Here is a 27,964-nt window from a genome sequence, read left to right as displayed (position 1 = left end):
CAAACAACTTTACCGACTAATGGAAAGAATTTTTCAAAATAGAAAAACATGCATACAAGTAGTGATCCAAACTTTAGTGTATTAGCCGAGTTGTTCTTCTTTGGCTTCCTAATGGTGTTTAGATTCTCAAACAGGTTTTTCAACAACACCTCACATAAATCAATTTTCATGCCTTTCTTTACAATTTTGTATGCTAAGTCTATTGCTGTATAGGGTACACTATTTTCCCTTGCTGATTGGAAGAAACAATAACCAATTACTCTAATGGCAAACTTTAGTTTTGCATCAATGACATTGTTCAATTTCAGTCCTCTGCAATCTGATTCTACGCTGATTAAACTGATCAATTCCTTTTGTGATATCATTTTCTGGGCTCCGGCATGATCATAAATAGGGTAACCAATGATCAAATGAATGATTTCCTTGGTAATCTTAAATGGTTTCTCTTCTAGCCACATGAAATCATCGTGAACTCTACTTAGAACAAACTTGACCCACTGGGGTTTGAATACACAAGGATAGGTTAGGGCTTTAGTTAATCCCTTGATCTTCATGTGCTCATACTTGCTATCCATTTTACCATCAGTGCACAACTCATCATATGTGTCTTTGATTTCAACATGACTAAGTTCTTCAACATGACATTTGGTGAAGAATCTCACATCCTCGACTAATAAAACTCAATCTAGGATGAGTCAAAATGTGGTTTTGTCATCTAGTTCTGATGCAACTTTGGGAGTCAAAGAGTATTTCAGTGAGGGCTTTTCTACATTCTTGACAACAATGGGATCTTGGATCTTAGGTGCTATTTGTAAAATTTTAGATAAAAACTAACAAAAGATCCTAGGGTTTGAGTGTTTTCAATCGGCAGATGCTTCACACTTAGCAGATAATGACAACTTGATAAGATCAGTAAACTAGCTTAACAATGCATTGAGATTGATGTAAATACCTTGAATTTTTCTTTGTAGGAGGTTTGATCGCCTTTGATTTGCTTTTCTCTGCTCTCTCAAAAACTTGGTGAGTGAAAATGACTGCGTAAATGCTTTAAGTACACAATATATGTTATTGGGCTCTGTGTAGGTTAGGTCAAAAACATTAAATGCACTCGATTCCACTAAACTTTCTTTCCTTTTTGCATTTTAACTAAGCAACCAAACTTCCTTCATTTACCGACTCGATAGGCTTCCTGTATTCACCGACTTGATAGGTTTCCTGTATAGTGCTTCCAAAAGACTTTGATAGAATTTTAAACTTACTACTACATCTTAACTATGTAGATTTGGAATTAAGTACATAATAAAGTAGGAACTGTTAAGATTTAACCTTGAGAGAATACAGTCCCTTCATACCTTTACTGATTAATTTGGAATAGGTGCACCTAACTCGGTAGGTAAGGTGCTTTCTTCATTTGGCACAATTTCCTTCTTTTTCCAAATCATCTTTAATTTTTATTTTATTTCTTCAGTGTCTTTTCTAGGTTGATCTTTGCAATCTCTAGCTAAGTGTCCAACTTTGTGATAATAAAAACATGCCATACCAGGATTTCTCCATGATCTTTGGTTGTTCATTCCAAACCTTATAAAGCAGTTGGCACTTATATGTCCATATCTTCCACAACATTCACACCATATCCTTGTATTGTAATCCCATGGTACTACAAAATATTGTCGGTAAGGATCTATGTGAGTTCAATAACCTCTAGTATTTGCTCAGTGTGCAAACCACATATAGTTCTTTTGCTTAAACCAACACTTCTCAGTACTATGTCCATATCTATTGCAATTTTTACAAAACCCTTTGAATTTTGCTTTCTGATAATTATTAATAGACTTTTTCCTACATTGATTAGATGTGTGACCATATTTATTGCAATTGTAACAATAACCATTGGACTTTGTGACATTCGGTTGCTTACCTTTTCTAATTTGGTAGTATGACCTTGATTTCCATAGTAGTTGCAAATAGGCTTCTTTCTTTTGATGTTCTTCTTGATTCCAGGTTGCTTTGATGATTCTCCTCTCTTGGTAGTACACATTCCCTTCTCGGTAGAGTCTTTTCCTTTTTAACTGAGTTCTGCATCTTTGTTGGGTCTTCTTGTATTCAGTTGCTCATCCAACATCTTTGATGCTTCATAACTCTTCTTCAGTGTTTCTTTGGATTTCTTCTCTGTTTCAAGTTCATTGGTCAACCTTGATACTTCAAGTTTCAATGCTTGATTCTCATCATCTTTTAGATTTGCTTCATGATGTGCATAACCTAGTTGATTTGACAGATTTTGTTGAATCCCAGTCAACCTTATGATTTCATCATTCTTTTAAGATACTAAAGCTTCAAATTGTTGTTTCTCTCTTTCTAGATCTCTTACTTTATCCTTGGTTGTTCTCAATGCATCAAGATTTTTAGTCATCTGTGTGTTGAAATGTTCATGTGATCTTTTCATTTCTTTTAGTTGATCAGCCAGTGCTTTGTTCTTTTCTTTTAATACTCCAATCATTTCTTCAGTCTCTTCAGACATACTATTCTCAGATGATGTCTCAGTTTGTTCCAATAACTCTTGAGTCCAGCAAATCATCAGATAATCTTCTTCTAACTTTAAGAGATTTTTGCATTTTCCTTTGCATGTTTGCAATCACTTGATTAGCATGATCCATCTCTTCTTGTAGATACACAATCCTCTGAGATTGTTTATAGCCTTCCATGGATGAGATCTTTCTCTTTAGGTAGTTAAACCCTTTTCCAAGATTGAGGCTCTGATACCAATTGTTAGGCCCAATATGGAAAGCTAATGTACTGAGAGGGGAGGGGTGAATCAGTACATCAAATCCTTTTATCAACAATACCTTTACTATTATGCATAAACCAAAAATTGTTGTAACATAACATAAAGCTAAAATAAATAAATAACAATCACACATGATTCACTCCATAACACTTATATTTTGGTTATGCAGAAACTCTTGGTTAGAGAGAAAAACTGTGATGGGGATGACACCCACAACTTCACTACTGCAATAATAAAGGTTGCTTGGTTAGAGCTACATGTTTAGCTATTTCTGATAGCTTACCCTATTAGGAGTATCAAGATCTGTTAGATCTACCTTGCTAAAGGATTTTACAACACTTAATCTAAATGTTGCACCTGGTTAGAGGCTTTACAATTTATAGACTAGAGTCTTTTACCCTAATAAAGGTTTCTCTTACAACTTCAAAATTTTCAATAAAATCTTTACAACTATCTACAAATTTACATCTGAAATGTTATAGCAGATTCTATGTGCTCAAAATAAGATTACATTGCCTATAGCATACCCTGGTAATCCATAAAGTAACTTGGTAAACACTTTTGTTTACTCTGTTCTTTGACTGTTCTCTGAAATCCTTCTCGATGACCTCTGTGTCTTTGTAATAGTCATAACACTTAGTGCTTTCTCATGCATCATACATGTCTTGCTTCATACACTTGTGTATATCCATATCTCACATTTTTATCTTTAATCCATAATGTATAAATAGATCTCTTATGTCGGTGATATGATTCATTGCTTTGATCTTACAAACATGATTTCTCAAATGAATAACTATACAAAATATTTCATTGGTCAGGTAACCTCAAAATCATACACCATCTTTAAGTGCAATTTCCAATGTGATAATGGTTCTATGTTCCTCGATCTTGTAACTTGTTTTCACATGTGTGTCTAGGTTCAATGAATCTGGTAACACGTTTCACTCAGTGTATATCATCTCAGTGTATTATCTTTGCTACTCGGTAGACATAGAATGATACTCGGTAGATAGCTCGGTGCATACTAGACTTTGTGACTGCTTTGTTCTATAACTGACTGAATATTTCTGTAGTAGAAACCAACTAGAGTATATAGAATGACTTTGGATATAAAACTAATGGCAACTTGATAAGTAGTAATAGTAGGTGGTCATTAAATGATAAAACCAAAAATCATGGGTTGATGATAGACTGATGTGGCTCGAGGAAGAAGGGACGACAAAGAATCATCAGGTAGTTTCTTGCACTAAGTTTGAGGCATGAATTTCTATTACTCATTGACCTTCAGTAAGAAACAGCTAGGTGAAATAAGATCAACAAAGATCAAGGCTGTAAAGCAGGTTGAAATTTGTTATTTTAACAAAACATGCATTGCATCAATAAAAACGTGTACAAATGCATTTCCCCAAAGAAGGTCAGCTATCCAAGATAGATCAAATAAGATTGGATAGAGATTTGGTCGAAGGAGGGAAACCCTAACCATCCTAAGTTTGAATGAGTTTTTGGTGGGAATACTTGCTCATAAATATACAAGTCTAAATCAATGAGGTTGCTTCTGAAAAATGATATGTGATGATGCTAGTGAAGGAAAGGAAGGTGGAAAAGATTACTTGAGTGAAAAACAAGAAAAATCTTAAGTCTTTGTGTTACAGGAGAAATCAATAAGGTGTGTGTGAACTGGTAGAGAACAAACTGACAGAGACAAAACCTGGCAAAGTGTGGACAAGTGTGAAGTGCATCCAACAGTCAGAGGGAGAGAATTTTCAGCAGAGTAAGGACCAAGATAAAGGCATTGTTGCAGTGTGTGTTGATGTTTCATAGACTGGTAAGATTGAAACTGGTAGAGAAAAATATTAGAGGGTTGCAAAAATTCATTTGTAATAGGGAACTTATTTATTTATTTGAATCTTCATATTTCCTTCACTAAGTAGGTTCTTAGTGCAGGGGTTTTAGCTCCTTTAGGTTTTAGCCTTTAAATAGATCAGGGGTTGGTGCTCCTTTGAGTCAATGCTCATAAATTAGGAGTTGATGCTCCTTGAGTTGGTGCCCTAAAATTGTAATTAGATCATTTACATTCTGAGGTTGGATTGGAGTAGAAGATCTCTAGCAGCTATTCTCATTGAGGTTATTCCCATATTGGGTTTTCCTCGTATATTTATTTTTATGTGATGCATTCTTGTGTATGTGTTATTTTGATGTTATAGTAAATCCTTTCACACACTTAGTTTGCATAGTTTGGCTTATCGATCAACACTCTATTGTTTCATATTATACCGATATAGCCTTGATTAAACAAAAAGTGTTAAATCACTGATTCACCCCCTCTCAATGATCCATTGTGTCCAACAATCAGTATTAGAGCCTAGGTGCCCCATTTTGTCAAAGCATTCTCTAGCTTGGGTAGATCCTATCAAGTGTGCACAATGGAAAGAAATGAATCTACCTGCTCAAAGGCTCCTATGTTTGATGATGTCAAATATTTCTTTTGGAGTAGAAGAATTGAAACCTATTTATCCTCTCTAGGATTTGATGTATGGATGTCGGTTGTGAATGGGTATACAGTTCCTAATAATCTCCTAGTGATTAAGATGCTAAGAAGGAATATGAGAACAATGCTAAAGCTAAAAATGCCATTGTTAGTGGGTTATCTGATAATGAGTTTTTTAAGGTTATGCTTTGCTCATCTACCAAAGAGACTTGGGATAAGTTGAATAAAATATGTGAAGGTGATGCTAAAGTCAAGGAAGCCAAGCTACAAACCTTGAGAGAACAACTTGAGGGTTTGAAGATGAGAGATGAAGAGAAGATTACTAACTATCTCCAAAGGGTTGATGAAACATCAAATGTCATTAGAGGGCTTGGAGAAGAAATACAAGATGAGGTAGTGGTGAAGAAAGTACTTAGATCTCTCACATCTAAATATGATACAAATATTTCAGCAATTTAGAAGAAGAAAAGATCTAAAAAATCTTTACAATGGATGAGCTATATGGTTCTCTAACTACATATGAGATGAGGACTACTAGTACTGAGGCTATGAAGAAAGAAGTTGCATTCAAAACATCAAGGAAAGGAAAAGAAGATTCTTCTCAAGATGTAACCGGTGAAGATTCTAATGATATCATGGTAAACTTTATCAGAAGACTCAAGAGGGGTTCTGATAAATACAAAGGCAAGTTACCCTTGAAATGTTTCAATCATGGATAGATTGGACATTTTGCGGCCAAATTTCCCTATGGTGATAAGGATGAAGATGGTCAATCAAGTGGTAGAAGATCATTTGCTAAAGACAAGAAGAAGAACATCCACCGGCATGGTAGAAGAGACAAATAAAATCAGAGTAGTCTTTACACACATGAAAAAGACACCATAGATGAGGAGAGTTCCTTAGATGATTTCTATAGTGAAGATGAAGTCAGAGAAAATATTTTTATGGCTCAAGAGGTCCTAGCACCAGAAGAAGGAGAAGTAGATCTTGAAGCAGAGCTCATCAATGTCTTAGAAGAGCTGAAGAAAACAAGAAGAGATCTAAAGAAGGTGAAAAAGGTTGCAACTGAAGAACAAGAGATGTTGGGGCAATCTCTTGAAGAATCCAAGAAAACAATTGCAGATCAAAAACTTCACTTGGAAGAGGCCAAGAGGATCTGTGAAGTTACTAGTACTGGTTTGAATGAAAAAGAGAAGGAGCATATAAACCTGGAGGAAGAAATTGTTTAGCTTTGGAAGGAATTATACAAGAGCATGAATGAATTGATGATGAGAATTAAGTATGAAAGTAGCACAGAGGCCCTAGATAAAATGTTGAGCAAGAAAAAGTCTTCAAAGGATACCAGTGGCTTAGGATTTGAAGAAGGAACAAGTTCAAATAGAAAAGACACATCCGATAAGGAGATATAGTTCATTTCTTCAAATGAAGGTGAAGAGAAGAAGACATTTATAGTAAGCAAGGATACCGGTAAGAAGATATATGCATATGCTGTTAGAAAACACCACACAAAGCAATATACACAATCAATGAACTGGAGGCCATACTCAATGTACCGACATGTAGATCCAAGGAAAAATGAAAGAGTTGATCATGAAGGATTCACCAGTGTTAGCAGCATGAAAGGAAGACCCCCAGTGAGGCAGTCATTTGCAGGACCAAGGCAACCTATTCAAACTTTCATGGTTATTGTCACTAGTGTAATAAGTTCAGTCATAGAATGGAAGATTGTAGGAAGATGAACATAAATTTTAGCTTTGAGAGTAGAAACTCATTTGCTACATTACAAAGTACAAATGTTATAATTGCAATGATTTTGGTCATAAGAGTTATGAGTGTAGGATTAATGTGCAGATGTCCTACAATAATGCCTTGAATACATCTTTTAGTACTAATGTGAAATGTTATAAGTGTCAAAATTTTGGTCACATAGCAAGGCATTGTAAGCTGGGAACTAACAAGTTAAAGAAAACAGTACCAGATGAGAAGTTACATACAAAACTAGAACACAAGGTGACAAAAGTGGAGAAGAAAGAAGAGAAACAAGTTTGGGTAGATAAGAGAAAAACAAGGCAGAGTCTAGCCTGATTGTGCAGACTGCTCTACATGCTGAAAGGAGTAATCTATGGGTAGTAGATAGTTGTTGCTCAAATCACATCATCAGAGACAAGAAAAAGTTCATCAAGCTTGATGATTAGAATGGTGGCTTGGTGACAAATCATCTATCAAGATCAAGGGTCATGGTACACTGAACATTGATGGAAAGCTCAAAGCTCATGATGTTTACTATGTGGAAGGACTAAAGAATAATTTGTTGAGTATAAGTCAGATGTGTGACAAAGGGTACATGTTCACATTTGACTCTATCAGTTGTTAGATAAGCAAGCAGAGTACCAACCAGGTTGTAGCAGAAGGAAAGAGGACATAGGGTAATGTCTACAATCTAAAGGAATATTATGAGTCTCAATGCATGATGTGATAGGTTGATGAAAGTTGGTTGTGGCACTGAAGATTAGTCCATGTGAACTTTGATAATTTGGTAAAGATAAGCGTGAATCGGTATGGAAGAAACATCCCACAAATAAGTAAACCAACAAGTAATTTTTGTGATGAATGAATCAAAGGTAAGAAAATAAAAGTAAGTTGCAAAAAAAAGAGTACAATACTTCAAGACCTCTAGAATTAGTACATATAGATTTATGTGGACCACTAAGGACAAGGGCTTAGATCGGTGAGAGATACTTCATGTTATTAATTGATGACTACTCAAGGATGACATGGGTGACATTTCTGCAAGACAAATCACAAGCATTTGAAAGATTCAAAATTTTCAGAAGAATGGTTGAAAATGATAGTGGATACCGGTTAAAGTTCTTAAGATCAGACCATGGTGGAGAATATTCTTCCAATGAGTTTATTGACTATTATGAAAGACATGGGATTCAGAGATAATTTTCAACAACTAGAACACTGCAAAAATGGTGTGGCAAAGAGGAAGAATAGGAAAGTGAAGGAGATGGCTATAAAAATGTTTAATGAAGCCAACATAATAGATACATATTGGAAGGAAGTAGTCCATACTGCAATTTACACATTAAACCGAGTACAACTAAGAGTGAACATTAGAATGACTCCTTATGAGTTATGGTTGACCGGAAACCATCACTCAAGAATTTTAGAGTGTTTGGAAGAAAGTGTTTCACCAAGAGAGATGCTCATGGATTAGGAAGTTTTTATTCCTGGAGTGATGAAGAAATCTTCTTGGGTTACTCAACCAATTGTAAAACTTACAAATGCTACAACAAGAGATTAAGAAAAATGGTTGATAGTATAAATGTGAGAATAGATGAAGACCTACATAAGAGAAAATCTTCATAGGGCACCCTACATTGATGATTCAGATGTTGACTATGAAGAACAATCTAAGAATAGATTGGTAGAAGAAGCACTAAGCAAGAACCCCAACTGGTATGTGCAGAAGAACCATCTGGAAGAACAAATTATAGGACATGAAAATGAAGGTGTGCAAACTAGAAGGAGACTAGCCTGGGATAATGAGCAAGTAAATTTCTGCCTCATGACAGAATTAGAACCCAAAAATTTTGATGAAGCTAGAAAAAGTGAGAAGTGGGTAGATGCCATGGATGAAGAGTTGAGAAAAATTGAGAAAAATCAAACTTGGGAACTTGTTCCTAGACTGCAAGACAAGAATGTTATAGGTACCAAGTGGGTCTACCAAAATAAGATGAATGAAGAAGGAAATATAATCTGACATAAAGCAAGGTTAGATTGCAAAGGGTATGCTCAAGTGGAAGGTATTGACTTTGAAGAAACCTTTGCATCAGTTGCTAGGTTAGCGGAAATAACAATGTTTTTAGCTTTCTCTGCCTATAAAGGATACAAGGTTTACCAAATGGATGTCAAATATGCATTTTTGAATGATAACCTTGAAAAAGAAGTGTATATGGAACAATCAGAAGGATATCTATTAGATGATGATGCGTGTTTTGTATGCTGGTTGAAGAAAGCCTTGTATGGTTTGAAGCAGGCCCCCAGAGCATGGTACTCTTGGTTAGACAAATACCTAAAAGAGTAAGAATTCTAGAAAGGGAATGTAGACAACAAATTGTATATCAAGGTAAATGGAGATCATATGGTTATAGTTGTTGTATATGTGGATGATATTATCTTTGGTGGAGACAAGGACATCATGTCCAGAGAATTTGTAGATCAGATGAAGACAAAATTTTAGATGTCCATTCTAGGTGAGTTGTCCTATTTTCTTGGTTTGTAGATCTCACGGTAGGAGAAAGGAATTTTCATCTCTCAAACCAAGTATGTTAATGACATGTTGAAAATTTTTCAAATGGAGGACAACAAACTGGTAAGTACTCCCATGGTTACCGGTTGTAAATTGACCAAACTAGATTAGTCACCAGAAGTAGAGTAGACATTGTATAGGCCTATGATTGGTAGTTTGTTATATCTAACAACATCTAGACAAGACATTGTACATGCTGTTTGCATGGTTGCAAGATTCCAAGTTGCTCCTAAGCACTCTCACTTAAATGCAGTCAGGAGAATCTTTGGGTACTAGCAAGGAAAAATTAGTTATGGTCTATGGTATCCAAAGAAAGGAGACTTCACTTTGCAGGATTATAAAGATGTAGATTGGGCAGGATGTATTGATGACCAGAAGAGTACAAGTGGAGGTGATTTCTACTTAGGAGACTGATTAGTATCATGGCATAAAAAGAAGCAAGATTCAATGTCATTATCCACTACAGAGTATATAGTAGCTGCCACATGTTATTCACAGGTTTTGTGGATGAAGAAGACGCTGAGGAACATATAAGTGGAGATACCAGAACCTATTCCAATTCGGTGTGATAACTCAAGTTCAATCAACATCTCCAAGAATTTGATAATACACTCAAGAACAAAACACATTGCAATCAAGTATCACTTCTTGAGGGAGAAGGTAGTAGACAAGGAGGTCATAGTAGAGTATGTTCCAACCAGTGAGCAGATTGCTGACATATTTACCAAGCCACTTCCTTTGGGCACATTTGAATACTTGAGACAAAAGATGGGAGTTGTTTCACCATCCAGCATATAGTGGATGGGTGTTTGTCACATTAAAGGAAGATTCACTGACACCTATTGTCAAACCGGTAGAGCAGGCACTCAAAACAAAAATCAATGAAAAAGATGAATGCATTATAGATAGTGGATGCTTGCATCATATAACTAGAGATAAAAGCAAATTCATATCATTTTAGGAAATTCATGGAGTTCTAGTAAGGTTTGGAGATGATAAATCCTGTTTAATCAAAAGAAAAGGTACTATATCTTTGGATGGTAAGCATAATACTGACAATATTTATTATTTAGAAGGTTTAAAGCATAATCTGTTGAGTGTTGGTTAGTTAGTGGAAAAAGGATTTGAGTTAAAATTCAAGAATGGAAAATGCAAAATCATAAACCGAACTAGATTGGAGATTGCAACCAGTAATCAGACTAAAGGTAATATCTTTCATTTGAATACTAGTGATAAGACAGGTTTGATTGCACACATTGATGAAAGTTGGTTATGGCATAAAAGACTCTATCATGTGAATTTTGATTGCATTGTAAAGATCAGTTCAACTAAGGTGGTAAGGGATTTACCTAAGATTATGAAACCTCATAATCTGATATGTAAGGAATGTCAAATGGGAAAGAAAGTTAGAACAACTTTTAAGAGCATTACTGAAAAATCCAATAATACTCTTAATTTATTTCATACTAATTTATGTGGTCCAGCAAGAGCAAGAAGTCTGCAGGGTGATAGATACTTTATGCTAATAATTGATGATTATTATAGAATGTGTTGGGTTACTTTTCTCAAGGAGAAATCAAAAGCTTTTGAAACATTCAAGATATTCAAGGAAATGGTAGAATGAAACCGACAAGAAGATCAAATGTTTAATATTAGATCAAGGAGCAAAATTTACATCTAGAAACTTTAATGCATTCTGTGAAGTGAATGGAATCAAAAGACAACTATTAGCACCTTGAACACCCTAGTAGAATGGAGCTGTGGAAAGGAAGAACAAAAATATTTTGGATGTGGCAAGAACCATGTTGATGGAAGAAAATCTACCTCATGTGTACTGGAGAGAAGTAGTGAATACAATGGTTAATAGTCTCAATAGATTTCACATCAAAAGTGAAACCAGTAAGACCTCTTATGAACTATGATTTGGTCATATTCCTACTCTTAAATACTTATTCATCTAGAAGTAAGGCATATAGATGTTATAATAAAAGATTGCAGAAAATCATTGAGAGTACTAGTGTGAAGATAGATGAACATTTTGGAGGAGAATCGCAATCTGTAGAACCAAAAATAGAAATAATTATAAGTGAACCAACATAGATTGCACTAGTATAGAATGTAGATCTAGTCACCCCAACATCATCAGAGAACTCAACTATGACTGAAGAATAGCAGCCTATGAATGTAAATTAGAACAAACCCAGGTATGTAAGATTGAATCATTCAGAGAATTAGATAATTGGAAACAAGAATCAAGGTGTTATGACTAGAGGAAGATTGGAAAATGAAGAGGTATGTTTAATTTTTCAAATTGAACCAACATCTGCTATTTAAGCAAGTGAAGATAAATATTGGATAAAAGAAATGGAAGATGAATTAAAACAAATTGAAAAGAATAATACTTGGACATTGGTTAAAGACCAAAATGTAATTGGAACTAAATGGATATTTAGAAATAAACTTAATGAAGATGGTGAAGTAATCAGGAACAAAGCAAGATTAGTTTGTAAAGGCTATTCTTAGAAAGAAGGAATATATTATAATGAAACCTTTGCACCGATAGCCAGAATTGAGGTAGTTAGACTATTTCTTTCATTTGAAACTCATAAGAACTATAAAGTTTATTAGATGGATGGAAAATGTGCATTTTTGAATGGAGATATTGAAGAGGAAGTTTACATGGAACAACCTAATGCATTTTCATTGACAGAAGATAAGAATGTGGTTTGTAGGTTAAGGAAATCCTTATATGGATTGAAGCAAGCTCCCAAAGCTTGGTATGCCAGATTGGATAAATATTTTTTAAAGCTTGGTTACACAAAAGGTAATGCTGACAACAATTTATATTACAAAGTTACCAATGATGATATTTTGGCTATTGAAGTATTTGTAGATGATATCATTTTTGGAGGTGAAGAAGAGTTATGTAAAGACTTTGCTAATAAGATGCAAGAAGAATTTGAAATGTCTAATAATGTAGAGATAAAATTATTTTTAGGTTTGCAGATTTCACAAACTGATAAAGGTATATTCATATGTCAAACAAAGTACTTGAAGGAACTTTTAAAGAAATTTGGTATGGAAAACTCTAAACTGGTAAGTACTCCTATGACTACAACTGATAAATTGACATTGAAAGATGATTCAACTCCTATTAATCCAACAAGGTTCAAATCTATGATTGGAGGTTACTGTATTTGACACAAACTAGACTTGATATAATGAATGTAGTATGTATTGTATCTATATTTCAAAGCAATCCTAAAGAAAATCATGAATCAACAGTTAAAAGGATTTTTTAGTACCTATAAGGCACAACAAATCTTGGTTTATGCTATCCTAAAGATGACAATTTTGATTTATGTGCATATACAGATGCAAGTTGGGTAGGAGATGTAGATGACAAAAAGAGTACCATTGGTGATGCATTCTTTCTGGGCAAAAGATTGATTTCATGGATAAGTAAGAAGTATACTTGTACATCATTATCTATAGAAGAATCAGAATATGTTGTAGCAACAACTAATTGTACTCAAGTATTATGGATCAAGCAAATGTTGAAAGATATAAAGGTAAAATGAAAAGAACCGATCATTATCTATTGTGATAATTCAGCAACAATTGATATATCAAAGGATTCAGTATTTCACTCTAAGACAAGGCATGTTTCTGTTAAGTACAATTTTCTAAAAGAGAATGTTGAAGAAAATGAAGTAATACTAGTTCATGTGAATACTAAAGAGCAAATTGCAGATAGTTTTACAAAGCCTTTGCCTAAGGAAACATTTGAATATCTCAGAGAGCAGCTTGCAGTAATTTCCCCACTAGAAGAGACTTGAGCGATGAAGATTGGCATCAAACCAACATGAATTTATAGAAAAATATTTTTCTAGCTTTGATTGACGAGAGCTACTACTCAAGGGGAGTAGTTAGCTGTATGTTATGTTTTAATTCTTAACTACTTTGGCATTTGATGTCAAAGGGGGAGAGATATCTATGGAAAAACATTATTCCTTTGGGGAGAGATATATCATTGGAGAGATGTATTTTGGTTTTTGTTCTATAACAAACTTTGTATTAATCTATCTTTTGGAGATTGTTGGTGTATTGGTTTTTTCCATTCATTTTTTGGCACTTAGATATTTTTCCATCTAGTGTTGCCATCAATGCCAAAGGGGGAGATTGTTGGTATTATGGATGACTTCAAGATGTGTTGCATTGGTTTTGTCATTGATGTGAAAACTTGTCTTCTTGGAGGTCTACATTATTGATTTGGTACTATGGTTATATTGGTCTATTGTTGAACTGACACATTGTGGTCCCGACATGGATATTTGATTATGTATAGTCACTAATATATTGTTCACCAACAAGATATATTGTTCACCGGTAGTGAGGATAACTTGTTATCATCTGGAGATCATTTGGTTATGTCAAAGACATGGATTGGAAGTTTGGATTTTGTGTTTTTCTTATTGGTCTAATTGAATTGACAGATTTGCCTTTACCCATAGATAGGTCTAGGTTATGGTCAGGTATTCCAAATCAGCATGACATGTTATGTAGATGGTTTATTGATTGGTAAATGTATTGAGCTGACATGTTGGATCACATCAAGACTTATTTGTAATATCTTTAGTGAGCCGACCTCATCATGTGGTCTTAGGTTTTGTATAAATGATTCTAAGATCTTATTGAAGATTGGGAATAGGGTATGGTATGAGTGTATATTGAAGAGAAGAGATAAGCAGATCCTTGTGTGAATAACAAAAACATCATTTGAAGGCTAAAGGAAGGTTATGAACGTGTTTTGGCACTCATTTTTAGAGATTAAACCGGTACTGAATCCAACATTATAGATGCTATTTTGAGCAGTACATTGTTATTGGATTTAACCATCCAATTGTAGTCAGTGTGACTCCTATTTTGTGATTAAGTAGTGAGCTCTAGGTGGTTGGCCTTTCTGCATGTGCAGACCCCATTTCTATACACATGCTATCTACAGTAGTATCATTTGATTGTGGGTAAGGTTTCCCACTGTGGTTTTTCCCTTACCAGGTTTCCATGTCAAAATCTCTGTGTTATGTGTCGTGGATGTTGTCTCTTTTTGTTTCATGCATTAAGCTATACCGGTACTACTATAACTGTTAATCTCTTTTATCAACATTTAACTTTGGTTTACCAAAAATAAGTTTAAGTTAGAATAATTTACATTTGGGTTATAATTTATATACAACTAGTTAACAACTGATTCACCCCCCTCTCAGTTGTCTTTCTGGGTTCCTAACAATTGGTGATGAAGAGGCAGAATGTTGATGAACCATAACAACACCTAGTGAGAAGAATATAAATAATTGCATGAAGACATATCAAAAGGCAAGATGAATAGTTACATGGATGTGCTTTCAGTAAGAATGGCTATTCAGTTTGATGGACACACTGGTAAGGGTTTGTACTAGTAGAAGGGTTTTCTGGATGATCAAGTTAGAACTGACTTCTTTGTTAGTGAGTTGAATATATGTTGACATGTCCTTCATGGAGTTGAGGTGGAAAAAATGCAAAGCTGATAAAATGTTCATTGACATTGTTGTTTGTGTAGCAGGTGGTCATTAAATGATAAAACCAGAAATCATGGGTTGATGATAGACTGATGTGGCTCGAGGAAGAAGGGATGACAGAGAATGATTAGGTAGTTGTTGGCACTATGATCGAGGCATGAAATCTAATTGTGGATTGACATTCATTTAAAAATAGCTAGGTGAAATGAGATTGATAAATATCAAGGTCTAGGTGAAATGAGATTGACAAAGATCAAGGTCATAAAGCAGGGTGAAGTTTTCTATTTTTAGTAAACATGCATTGGATGAATAAAAACGTGTACATATGCATCTCCCCAAAGAAGGTGAGCGAATCCAAGGCAGATTGAATCAGATTGGATATAGATTTGGTCAAAGGAGGGAAATCCTAACCATCCTAAGTTTGAATGAGTTTCTATTAGGAAGACTTGTTCATAAATATACAAGTCTAAATCAATGAGGTTGCTACTGAAAAATGATATTTGATGATGCTAGTGAATTAAAGGAAGGTGGAAAAGATTGTTTGAGTGAAAAATAAGAAAAATATTAAGTCTATGTGTTGAAGGAGAAATAGGTAAGGTGTGTGTGAACCAGAAAAGAACAAACTGGTAGAGAGAGAACCTAGCAAAATGTGGAGAAGTGTGAAGTGCATCTAGCATTCAAAGGGAGAGAAGTTTCAAGAGAGTAAGGACCATCATAAAGGTAGTGTTGCAGTGTGTGGAGGTTTCATAGATCAGTAATATTGAAATCGGTAGAGCAGAATATTGGAGGGTTGCAAAACTTCATTTACAATAGGGAACTTATTTATGTATTTGAATTTTCATATTGTCTTGACTAAGTAGGTTCTTAGTGCAGGATTTGTTTCTCCTTTAGGTTGTAGCCTATAAATAGATTAGGGGTTGGTGCTACTTTGAGTCGGTGCTCCTTGAGTTGGTACCCTAATATTATAATCAGATCATTTACATTGTGAGGGTGGATTGGAGTAGAAGATCTCTAGTAGCTATTCTCACTGAGGTTTTTCCCACATTGGGTTTTCCTTGTATATTTGTTGTTATGTGATGCATTCTTATGTTTGTGTTATTTTGATGTTATAGAAAATTCTTTCACACACTTAGTTTGCATAGTTTGGCTTACCAGTCAACACTCTATTGTTTCATATTGTACTGGAATATCCCTTATTAAAAAAAAAGTGTTAAATTATTGCTTCACCCCCCCTCTCAGTGATATATTGTGTCCAACACCTTGCAAGTATCTAAACTTATTTTCATTGCACTCTCATGATTCGCTCTAGGATCACTTTGATATCTTCATGTAATGCAAGCAACATTCATTATACTAGGCCTAGTCTGAGTCAAATATAGCAGACCTCCAATCATAGACTTGTTTCTTGTAGGATTTACCCATGTAGATACATCTTTCCTTGTTAGTTTCTCATTAGTAACCATACAAGTAGTTACCGGTTTAGAGTCTTCCATACCAAATTTCTTCAACAAATCCCCAGCATACTTAGTTTAATTGATAAAATAGCTTTATCAGTTCGACTGATCTACAAACCTAAGAAAAATTTCATTTCCCCAATCACAGACATTTCAAATTCTTTCTCCATATTTTTAGAAAATTCCATGCACAACTTATCTTCACCTCCAAAAATGATATCATCAACAAAGATTTCAATAATCAGTATATCATCATCAGTGACTTTATAATATGGATTACTGTCAGCATTAACTTTAGTGAAACCAAGCTTCAAAAGATATTTATCTAACCTTGCATACCAAGCTCTAGGTGCCTATTCCAATTCATATAAGGCTTTCCTTAACCTGGAAACCATGTTTTTATCATATGAAAGTGAAAAACCATTAGGTTGATCAATATAAACTTCCTCATCAAGATCCCCATTGAGAAAGGCACACTTAACATCCATCTGATAAACCTTATAGTTTTTATGTGTAGCATAGGCAAGAAATAATCTTACAACTACAATCCTAGCTATCGGTGCAAAAGTTTCACCATAATCAATTCCTTCCTTATGAGAATATCCTTTACAAACCAATATAGATTTATTCCTTACAACTTGTCCATCTTCATTTAATTTAATCATAAAAATCCATTTAGTTCCAATAACATTCTTATTTTTAGGCTGGGGAACTAAAGTCCATGTGTTATTCTTCTCTATCTGATCTAATTCTTCTTCCATAGTTTTCATCCAACATTCATCTTTACATGCTTCCATTACTAATACCAGTTCAACTTGATAAATTAAATATGTTGGCAAATGCACACTCCAATGAGAAATTGTAGGTGATTGAAGGTATTGTCATTGATGGCAACCTTACAATCCTAAGGCACCGACACCGACAGACACCGACACAGGCACAGACACCGACAACAACAACGACAAATATGTTTATCGACATCCTAGCCGACAAGATTTTATTTATTGTATTTTGTATTTATTTGTAAAATCTTTTTGTAAGCCAACAAGGCAAATTGTAATAAGGCTCATATATAAGTATGAGATCTTATAGAACATCTATTATAGGAATATGCGAGAAGGATATTATGTACAAATATTAAGGAAGATTGTGGAATAAGGTTTATGATTATTGCAAGAGCTTAAACTGGTACTGAACCTAGGATAGCAGATGTTGATCCGAAGCAGTACATGACATTGGATTTATATAATCTGCTTTTGTAAGTTAGGGAGACTTCCCCTTTTGTATTTAAGTAGTGAGCTTTAGGTAGTTGGCCTTCCTGCATGTGTAGGCCCCTATTATATGAGTAATATTCACTTATTGGCTAGTGAGAAAATATTGTGGGTCACAAATCCCACCGAGGTTTTTCCCACACTGGGTTTCCTTGTTAAAAATATTGTGTTATGGTGTACTTTCTATATTGTGTTAACTAATCTTATTTACTGCATTAATTCCGGTTTACTAGTAGACTATTTTGGATTACAATTCATTTAATAAGTTCAAAAAATCCATTAACCAGTTAGATACTAATTCACCCCCCCCCATCTCAGTATCTTTGGGAATCCTAACAAAATATACCTCATTAGCTGCCAATCTCTTTCTTGTCACCACTCCATTGTTCTTATCCCCAATGATCTAATATTTTGAATGATTCAACCTTACATACCTAGGAGTCTTCTTGTTCTCTATTTCTCTTTCCTGTTCTTCAGTTATTGTTGAATTTTTTGATACTGCCGGAGTAAGTGGCTCACCATTATGTTTCAGTAAAGTTGTTATCGGTTTAGTTATGATCATTTACACTATCGGTTCTTGCTCATAAACTCTAATTTGACTTTTATTCAGCTCATCCACCTTGACATTAGCACGATCCACAATTCTCTGAAATCTCTTGTTATAACATCTATATGATTTTCTATCATTATAATAACCATGAAATATTCCTTCATCACATCTAGGATCAAATTTTACAATGATATTATCTCTCCTGATATAACATTTACTACCAAAGATTCTAAAATACTTAAGTGTAGGTGTATTGCCAAACCACAATTCATAAGGTGTCTTACTGGTTTCTCCTTTGATATGTACTATGTTGAATGTATAGACTATTGTGCTCACTGCTTCTCTCTAGTAGATATGAGGTAGATTAGCTTTCATCATCATGGTTCTAGCAGCATCAAAGATAGTTATGTTCTTCCTTTCCACAACTCAATTCTGCTGAGCTGTTTGGGGAGTAAAAAATTGTCTCCTTATGCCATGCTTCTCACAAAAGTTATTAAACTCACTAGATGTGAATTCTCCACCATGATCTGACCTTAAACACTTAATTTTTAATCCTATTTTAGTCTCAACTTTAGCCTTAAATATTTTAAAATTTTCAAAAGCCTCATATTTCTCCCTTACAAAAGTAACCCACATCAATCTAGAATAATCATCAATGATTAGCATAAAATATCTATCAACTTGAAAGCTTTTAATTCTAGCAGGGCCACATAAATTAGTATGAATAAGATCAAGAATATCATTAGATTTTTCTTTTATACTCTTAAAAGAGGTTCCGACCTATTTTTCCATTTGAAATTCCTTACATACCGGATTATAGGGCTTCACAATCTTAGGTATATCTCTAACTGCCTTAGTTGAACTGATCTATACTATGCAATCAAAATTCACATGATATAGCCTTTTATGCCATAGCCAACTCTCATCAATTTGTGCAATCAAATATGTCTTCTCACTACAATTCAAATGAAATAGATTACCTTTTGTCTGAGTACTGGTTACAATCTTCAATCTAGATCTATTAATGATTTTACATTTTCCATCCTTGAATTGTAATTGAAATCCCTTATCCACCAATTATCCTACACTCAAAATATTATGCCTTAAACCTTCAACATAATTAACATTATCAGTATTGTGTTTACCATCCATTGATATAGTTCATTTTCCTTTGATCATACATTCTTTGTCATCTCCAAATCTAACTAGACTGCCATCAAATTCTTGCAACGATAGATACTTCCTTTTATCTCCAGTCATATGATGTGAACATCCACTGTCAATTATCCATTCATCCTTATCTTCAATGTTAGCAACAAGTGTTGGCATTGTCATTCATGTCAACAGATATAGGATGGTTACCGGTATAAGAGATGTCTTTGATATTCACTGGTAAGTGAGGAAATATATTTCAACACAAAGACCTTTGAAGTCACTAGTAAACAAGATAGTGTTGACTTGTGCAAGGACTGTAGATCGGCAAGTGATATGCTGGCAGTGCATTGTTTCCAACTAACAAGCGAGTTAGTGTAGAAGTGTCAACCAATAACTGGTATGTTGAAGGATGTCTAGATAAGAAACAATAGGAATCCCACTGGATAAAGAAGCAGTCACCATATGAAGTAATTGACATGATGATGCAATCATAGGAGTTCCCTCAGAATGAAGTTTAGTAGTCTTATGCATGATCAGAGCTCTCTGGATAGACAAGTGATCAGTCTGCCTAGTGATTAGTGACCAATGGTATAAGATAATGGAGTTACACCTATGAACCGGTGATATAGGTTGAAAGATGATATCCTCTAGGAATCTCAAAGCAATAACTAATAAGATGGATGCAATGACCAAATGTGAGTCAATCATGGCGAGATATCATACAACAAACAGGTAGTGAAGTCTACTACAGTTAACAATCAATTAAGGTGAGATTTGTGCAGACTTTCTAGTTCGCATTAAAAAGATAGAACATGACTGAGAGGTTGGTGTAATTATGAGTTGTAGAGGAAGTTAAGGATGAGTTATTGGTGAGATTGATGGAGAGTGTGTAGAGAGAGTGTGGGAAGATTTGGAGAGTTTTGAATTTCAAATCTACTGAGTTTTGTATAAAGGTTTCTATTGAAAACCATAAAGTTTGATCATAAAAATTGCAAACTAAAATTCTAAGGAGAGGTGATCCAACAAGATGAGAAGAGGGCAGAACTGCAAAGTAAATAGTAGAATAGTGAAGAAAGTGTGCAGAGCTTGGATAGTGTGAAAAGAAGAGATTGAATGTAGAGCACTAGAAGAGTGCAGACAAAGTGTGATGCAGAGAACTGATAGAGTGTAGAGCAAGTGTAATTGGTTGTCAAACTGAAGAGCTTCATTTGGATCTGATCAAGCTATTAGTAGCTATTCCAGTAGATCAACTTCATGTTGCTTTCTAACCATTTCAATTCAAAATCCCTTAACCAGGTGTACATTAACAAGTCCCTTTGTAAAATCCCTTAACTAGGTGACATCTTAATTGATGATCCTAAGTACTTTAACAAGGATACCTCTAATAGGGCAAAGGAACTAATAGGCCTTAAAGAAAATCCCTTAATTGGGTGGCACCTAACAGTGTCTTTGTAATCTCCTAACAGGGATGGCTCCTCACCAGGTGTACTCCAAAAGAGTGCAGATTTAGTGAGTTTCTACTCACACCATGGTTTTCTCCCATTTGGGTTTCCACAAGATAAATCTTGGTGTTCTTTTGTGAATGGTCATGTATGTGTATGTAGTTTATTAATGTTGTTTATTTTGATAAGTATTAAGTTTGAATAAAAAACTTGATTAAGGTTAAATTTCGGTATAACTAGTAAAATATTGATTCACCCCTCCCCTCTCAGCACCGGTTGGGACTAACATTTGGTATCAAAGCATTGGTCCTTAGATTCAGAAGAGCTTAACATCTTAAGGAAAGATCCAAGATGATGTGAAAGGAGGGCCCTAAGTTCTCTAAGGAGAATTACACTTTTTGGTGTGGTCGAATGAAGCTCTACCTAAGATCCCTAGGTGATCAATACTGGAATCATGTAAGCATAGAGTACAATGAACCTACAGGGGTTCTCACTACAGATCAGATCAAAGAAAGACAAGACAACATTGCAACTATGGATGTGATTGCTAGCACTCTATCTGATAATGAGTATGTTGAGGGTCAAGATCTGAAAAACAACCTCTGAGATGTGGAATAAGCTGAAGACTATTTATGGAGGAGATCCTCACATATAAAAGGATAAGGTGGATAGCTTAAGAGGAAAATTTAATGAGATGAAGGATGCAAGAAGAAGAAAATATAGGACAATATAGAAAAAAAATAAAGGATGTGGGAAATTGCATCATAAGTACTAAAGGAAAGCTTGAAGAAGATGATATGGTCAGTAAAATATTGAGAACCTTGCTACCATAATATGCCATAAGGGTTTTTGCAATTTAGAAATTGAGATCCTTGGGAATAGTTAGTGTTTCACTTGACTCACTGATTGGTAAGTTAACTGCCTTTGGACTAAGCAACTATGATAACAATATGACAAAGATTGATGTTGCCTTAAAAGCTTCCATGATGTCTGCATCAACAAGGAGAAGAAAAGAAACCATAAACAATTATACTGCAAGAACCATTCATTCTCATGAATGTGACAACCTGTCATCTGAAGAACATGAATAAGATGAGATGGAAGGTCTATTAGCAAGAAGGTTGCCAAGAGGAAAAAGAAAGTATAAAGGTAATCTCCCCTTAAAGTGTTTCTCTTGCAATAGAAAAGGTCATACTGCATCTAGATGTCTTGACAATGATAGGAAGGATAATTTTAGAAGTACAAAGACAAGAGAAAGATGTTAGAAACCGAGAAGGACAACTAAGAGGGGGGGTGAATCAATTGTTAACCAGTTGTTAATAAATTATAACCCAAATGCAAATTATTTCAACTTAAATTTAGTGCTGGTAAAGAAAAGTTAAATGTCGGTAAAATAGATTAACAGTTATAGTAGTGTTTGTATAACTTAATGCATGAAACAAAAAGAGAAACAACATCCACAACACATGACACAAAGATTTATATGTGGAAACCCGGTAAGGGAAAAACCACAGTGGGAAACTGTTGGGAAAAATGGTGTCTCAACCTTGCATTTATGTGAGGTTACTATTTATAGTAAGTTTTCATTTGAGCACGAAATAGTGCGAAACTCTCCCTGAAGCTTCTGGTTGGCTAGATAAGCATTCTGGTAAAGTTTCGTCGCAAGGTCACAGCTAGTTTTGAAGATATTAAAGTTTTCGTCTTGGAGGGGTGCAATAAAATTTTTAAACTTAATTTTGGGGACTTTAGAGGCTCCAAAACGCCCTAAAAAGTGTCTGTAACTGGCGAAGCAGGTTACGAGGTGATAGAGCACTTCGCGAGCTTTCCGGCGCTTCAAACGGTTCGTCAATCGGACACCCGGTTCTCAAGTTATGGCCTTCGGAAGTTTGTACTCCTGAAATAGGAAAAATAATTTGTATCGGATACATAAATGAGCTGTAAAAGGGAGCAACATGTGTTGATGTGTGCTTTAACATGTCATAGGGCATCTAGAAGGGAGATAAGGTCGGCTACACCTTATTGGGTGGTTTTAGCCCATGGTTTTGTAATACCGTTTGACGGTTTCTTGTATTGTATCTCCTATTTATGAGGTGTGTGAGATAGAGGTTGTGTGTAAGAGTCTTATGGCTATTGAGTTGCCTCTGAATCTCTGATTAGTGGTACTCCTGCGAAGAGCTTGCTCTGCAAGTATTTTGTAATCTATTTTTGATTGCTGAATAAAATATTGAGCTACTTTTGGAGGGTGGGGTTTTTCTCCCGAAAGGGTTTTCCCCACGTAAATCATTGTGTTGTGGTATGATTGCTATTATATCTATTTCTATTTTGTGTAACTGTTGTAACGATCTGAAAAAGTTTTGCATTACCCTCCTCTCAAGGTTAGTGTAGGAAGTTGTTTCCGTGACTTAACTTCCTTACAAGTGGTATCAGAGCCTGATCACCTTTGGTTTCAATTGTGGGCAGTTGGGTTTTTTGAACTAATCCAGATTTGAGTGGGAGCTTGTGCAGAAGACACTTTTTGATCTTGTTGCAGGAATATTCAGATGGCGAGTTCGTCAGGGAGAATAGAGGTGGAGAAATTTAATGGAAGTAATTTTGAGATGTGGAAGCTGAAGATGGAAGATCTGCTAATAGATCGAGATCTTTGGGATGCTGTTGATGTGAATGTCCAAAGGCCCTCAGATCCTACTACGGCAGCTCAATATGATGTTATGGACTGAAAAGCCAAGGGTCTAATCAGACTGTGCCTGGCAGACTCTGTTCTAATCAATGTCCATGAAGAGAACTCTGCAAAGAAGCTATGGACTAAGCTTGGTGAGATGTATCAAGTGAAATCCTTATTAAATCAAATTTTCTTAAGAAAGAAATTGTATTCCTTGAAGATGGAAGAGGGTGGACGAATTGCAGACCACCTAGAAGCATTCAATATGATTGTGGCTCAATTAGTATCCATCGGTGTTAAGATGGACGAGGAGGAGAAATGTCAGATCTTGCTTTGTTCTTTGCCTGATTCGTGGGATTCTCTTGTTATGGCTATCGGTAGTACTTCTGTTGTTTTGAAATCTGAAGACGTGGTGGGTGCCCTACTCGGTGAAGAGATGCGAAGGAAGGTATCCATCAGTTCAAAGGAAGCCCTAACCGTTCATGGAAGACCTAAGGAGAAAGGCAAGAAGAATGAGAAGCGCGACAAGTCCAAATCCAAAGGGAGATCGAAATCTCCTGGAAAGTCCAAAGTCATTTGCTGGAATTGCGGTAAACCGGGTCACATCCGTAAGGACTGCAAAGAAGAAAAGAAGAAGAAAAAGAAAAAGTTCGATTCTGATTCTGAGTCCGACAAGGAAGATGGCGATGCATTTATTGCGGCTTTGGCGACTCATGCAGGTAATGATGCCTGGCTAATTGACTCAGGTGCATCTTTTCATATGACTTCCAATAGAGATTGGTTTTCTGAATATGAAGGATTTAATGGAGGTAAGGTGTACTTGGGTGATGATTCACATCTAGACATTGTTGGTCGAGGTAAAGTTAGAATCAGGTTTTCTGATGGTAGAATAAAAAGGATTAATGGTGTGTTGCATATCCCTGGATTAAAACGAAACCTGTTATCTGTGAGCAAACTAATAGATGCAGGTGTGCAGGTAGTCTTTTCTGAAACAGGATGTAAGATGATTAAGGGTGCTATGGTAGTTGCTAGAGGTGTCAGGTTTGGCACTTTGTATAAGCTTGAAGCATACACTGTTGAGTGTAATAGCACTTCTGTAAAAAGTAAATTTGCGGATACTTCATTGGAAGATTTGAAGGTTTCACCTTCAGCAGATGGAAATGGTTTTTGGGTACCTAAGGGTGCTCTTTCGTCTGAAGCAAAGTTACTTGCAGAGAAGACTATGTTATGGCACCAGAGACTTGGCCACATTGGAGAAAAGGGTCTAAGGACCTTGAAAAATAAAAACCTTGTTGAAGGTTTGAATGATTGTAATCTTGACTTTGATTTCTGTGAGCATTGCATTTATGGAAAACAAAACCGCGTTTAGTTTTACTCGAGTTCTCATAAAACTTGTGGTGTTTTGGATCTTATCCATTCTGATGTGTTTGGTCTAGTAGATGTCTCTTCGATTGGAAAATCCACATATTATGTTTCATTTATTGATGATTTTAGTAGAAGGACATGGGTTTATTTTCTAAAGAGTAAATCTGAAGTTTTTAGTCGTTTTAAAGAATTTAAAGCAATGGTTGAGTTGCAGACTGGAAAGAAAATAAAATGTTTGAGAACTGATAATGGCGGTGAGTTTTGCTCTAATGATTTTGATAGATTCTGTAAAGACTGTGGAATTAACAGGCAGAAGACAACTCCGTATTCTCCACAGCAGAATGGAGTTGCAGAAAGAATGAACAGGACACTGATGGAGAAGGCTAGGAGTATGTTGAGTGGTGCTGGTCTTGAACAAAAGTTTTGGGCTGAAGCTGTTGCCACTGCTTGCTACCTGATTAACAGGTCTCCTACATCAGCTCTTGTTGATAAAATGCCTATGGAAGCATGGTTAGGTCACAAGCCTTCATTGAGACATCTTAGAGTTTTTGGTTGCGAGGCATATGCACATGTGCCAAAGGAGAAGCGAACAAAGTTGGAGAACAAGGCTGTGAAATGTATCTTCATCAGGTATAGTTATGGTGTGAAAGGATACAAGCTTTGGGACCCTGTTGCACAAAAGGTAATTCATAGTAGAAGTGTTGTTTTTAGAGAAATTAAGTCTCCTTCTGTTACATTGCAGCCAGAACAGACTAAAAAAGAAGATGTGATTCAACTTCCTTCTACACCTGAAAGAGTTGAATCGAGACCCCTAGATAGGCAAGAATTTGAGGAGAGCTCGTCTAGCTCTGAATCTTCAGAAGAGGAGGAAGAACCTCCAACTCAGCTTGTTCGAAGGTCTACAAGACATAGACAACCACCTGAAAGGTATTCACCTGATGATTGGAGATGTATTTTTGCTCTGAATACTAGTGTGGATGAACCGAAATCTGTAGAAGAGGCATTAGGTATGAATGATGCAGAATCCTGGAAGATTGCTATGGAGGAAGAAATGGCAGCTTTGAAAAAGAATGATACATGGGATCTTGTACCATTGCCTGAAGGACGAAAACCTGTTGGTTGTAAATGGGTGTTCAAGAAAAAGATTGGTTCAGATGGAAGCATTGAAAAGTATAAAGCAAGGTTAGTTGCAAAAGGCTACTCTCAGGTTGAGGTTGTTGATTACAGTGAGATATTTTCTCCTGTTGCAAAAATGACATCCATTAGATTTTTGCTTTCTATTGCTACTGCTTATGATTTAGAGGTTGAACAAATGGATGTGAAAACTGCTTTCCTTCATGGTGATTTGGAGGAAGATATTTATATGACACAGCCAGAGCACTATGTAGTGAAAGGTAAAAGAAATTTGGTCTGTAAATTGAAGAAATCTTTGTATGGCCTCAAACAAAGTCCTAGGATGTGGTACCAGAAATTTGATACATATGTGTTGAGTTTGGGATTTGAACATTCTAAATCAGATCACTGTGTTTATTATAAATCTTATGGTGATCATTTCTTATTCATTGCATTGTATGTTGATGATATGTTATTCATTGGTAAAGGGAAAGGTATGATTTCAGAACTGAAGTCTCAGCTCGCTGCTAAATTTGAAATGAAAGATCTTGGTGCAGCAAAGCACATCCTTGGGATGGAAATTAGAAGAGATAGGGTGAACAAAAAGCTATGGCTAGGCCAGAGTAAGTATGTGAATTCAGTGTTACAGAGGTTCAACATGCAGAATTGTAGACCATTGAGTGTTCCTTTTACAGTTGGAACGAAACTATCTGTTTCAGATTGTCCTACATCCCCATTGGAGATGGAAGACATGAGCAGAGTGCCTTACCAGAGTGCAGTTGGAAGCTTGATGTATGCTATGGTCTGTACTAGACCAGATATTGCCCAAGCAGTGGGAGTACTTTCTAGATATATGTCTAATCCTGGTAGAGTTCATTGGGATGCAGTCAAAAGAGTCTTCAGATATTTGAAGGGTACTTCAGAGTATTCTTTGTGTTATCATGGTAATTCAGTTGGAGACATGACTTCCCTTGATATCCATGGTTATGTAGATTCAGATTGGGTAGGTGATATTGATAGCAGAAGATCCACCAGTGCTTATGTGTTTACTTTGTTTGGTGGTGCAATTAGTTGGATGAGTAAGCGACAGGCTGTGGTTGCTTTATCCACTACTGAAGCAGAGTATATGGCAGCTACTCATGCTTGTAAAGAGGCCATTTGGCTTAAGAGACTGTGTTCGGATATTGGAATAAAACAAGGTACAGTGACAGTTTACTGTGACAGTCAGAGTGAAATTAGCCTAGCTAAGAACCCGACATTTCATGCTCGGACCAAACATATTGATATTCGGTATCATTTTGTTAGAGATATGGTCGAAGATGGTAGGGTGAAGCTGGTTAAGGTGGAAACTTTGATGAATGTTGCAGATGCTTTAACTAAGGCTGTGAGCACAGAAAAGTTCAGATGGTGTTCAGAGTCTATGGGCCTTATGGCCCCTAGCAATTGATTCATTGTGTTGACATTCCCTTCTGCTCATGCAAGGTGTTCGACAAGTGGGAGATTTGTTGGGAAAAATGGTGTCTCAACCTTGCATTTATGTGAGGTTACTATTTATAGTAAGTTTTCATTTGAGCACGAAATAGTGCGAAACTCTCCCTGAAGCTTCTGGTTGGCTAGATAAGCATTCCGGTAAAGTTTTGTCGCAAGGTCATAGCTAGTTTTGAAGATATTAAAGTTTTCGTCTTGGAGGGGTGCAATAAAATTTTTAAACTTACTTTCGGGGACTTTAGAGGCTCCGAAATGCCCTGAAAAGTGGCCGTAACCGGCGAAGCAGGTTACGAAGTGATAGAGCACTTCGCGAGC

Source organism: Cryptomeria japonica, chromosome 10 (genome assembly GCF_030272615.1).
Source record: "Cryptomeria japonica chromosome 10, Sugi_1.0, whole genome shotgun sequence".
Taxonomy (NCBI): domain Eukaryota; kingdom Viridiplantae; phylum Streptophyta; class Pinopsida; order Cupressales; family Cupressaceae; genus Cryptomeria; species Cryptomeria japonica.
This window is presented reverse-complemented; position numbering follows the sequence as displayed.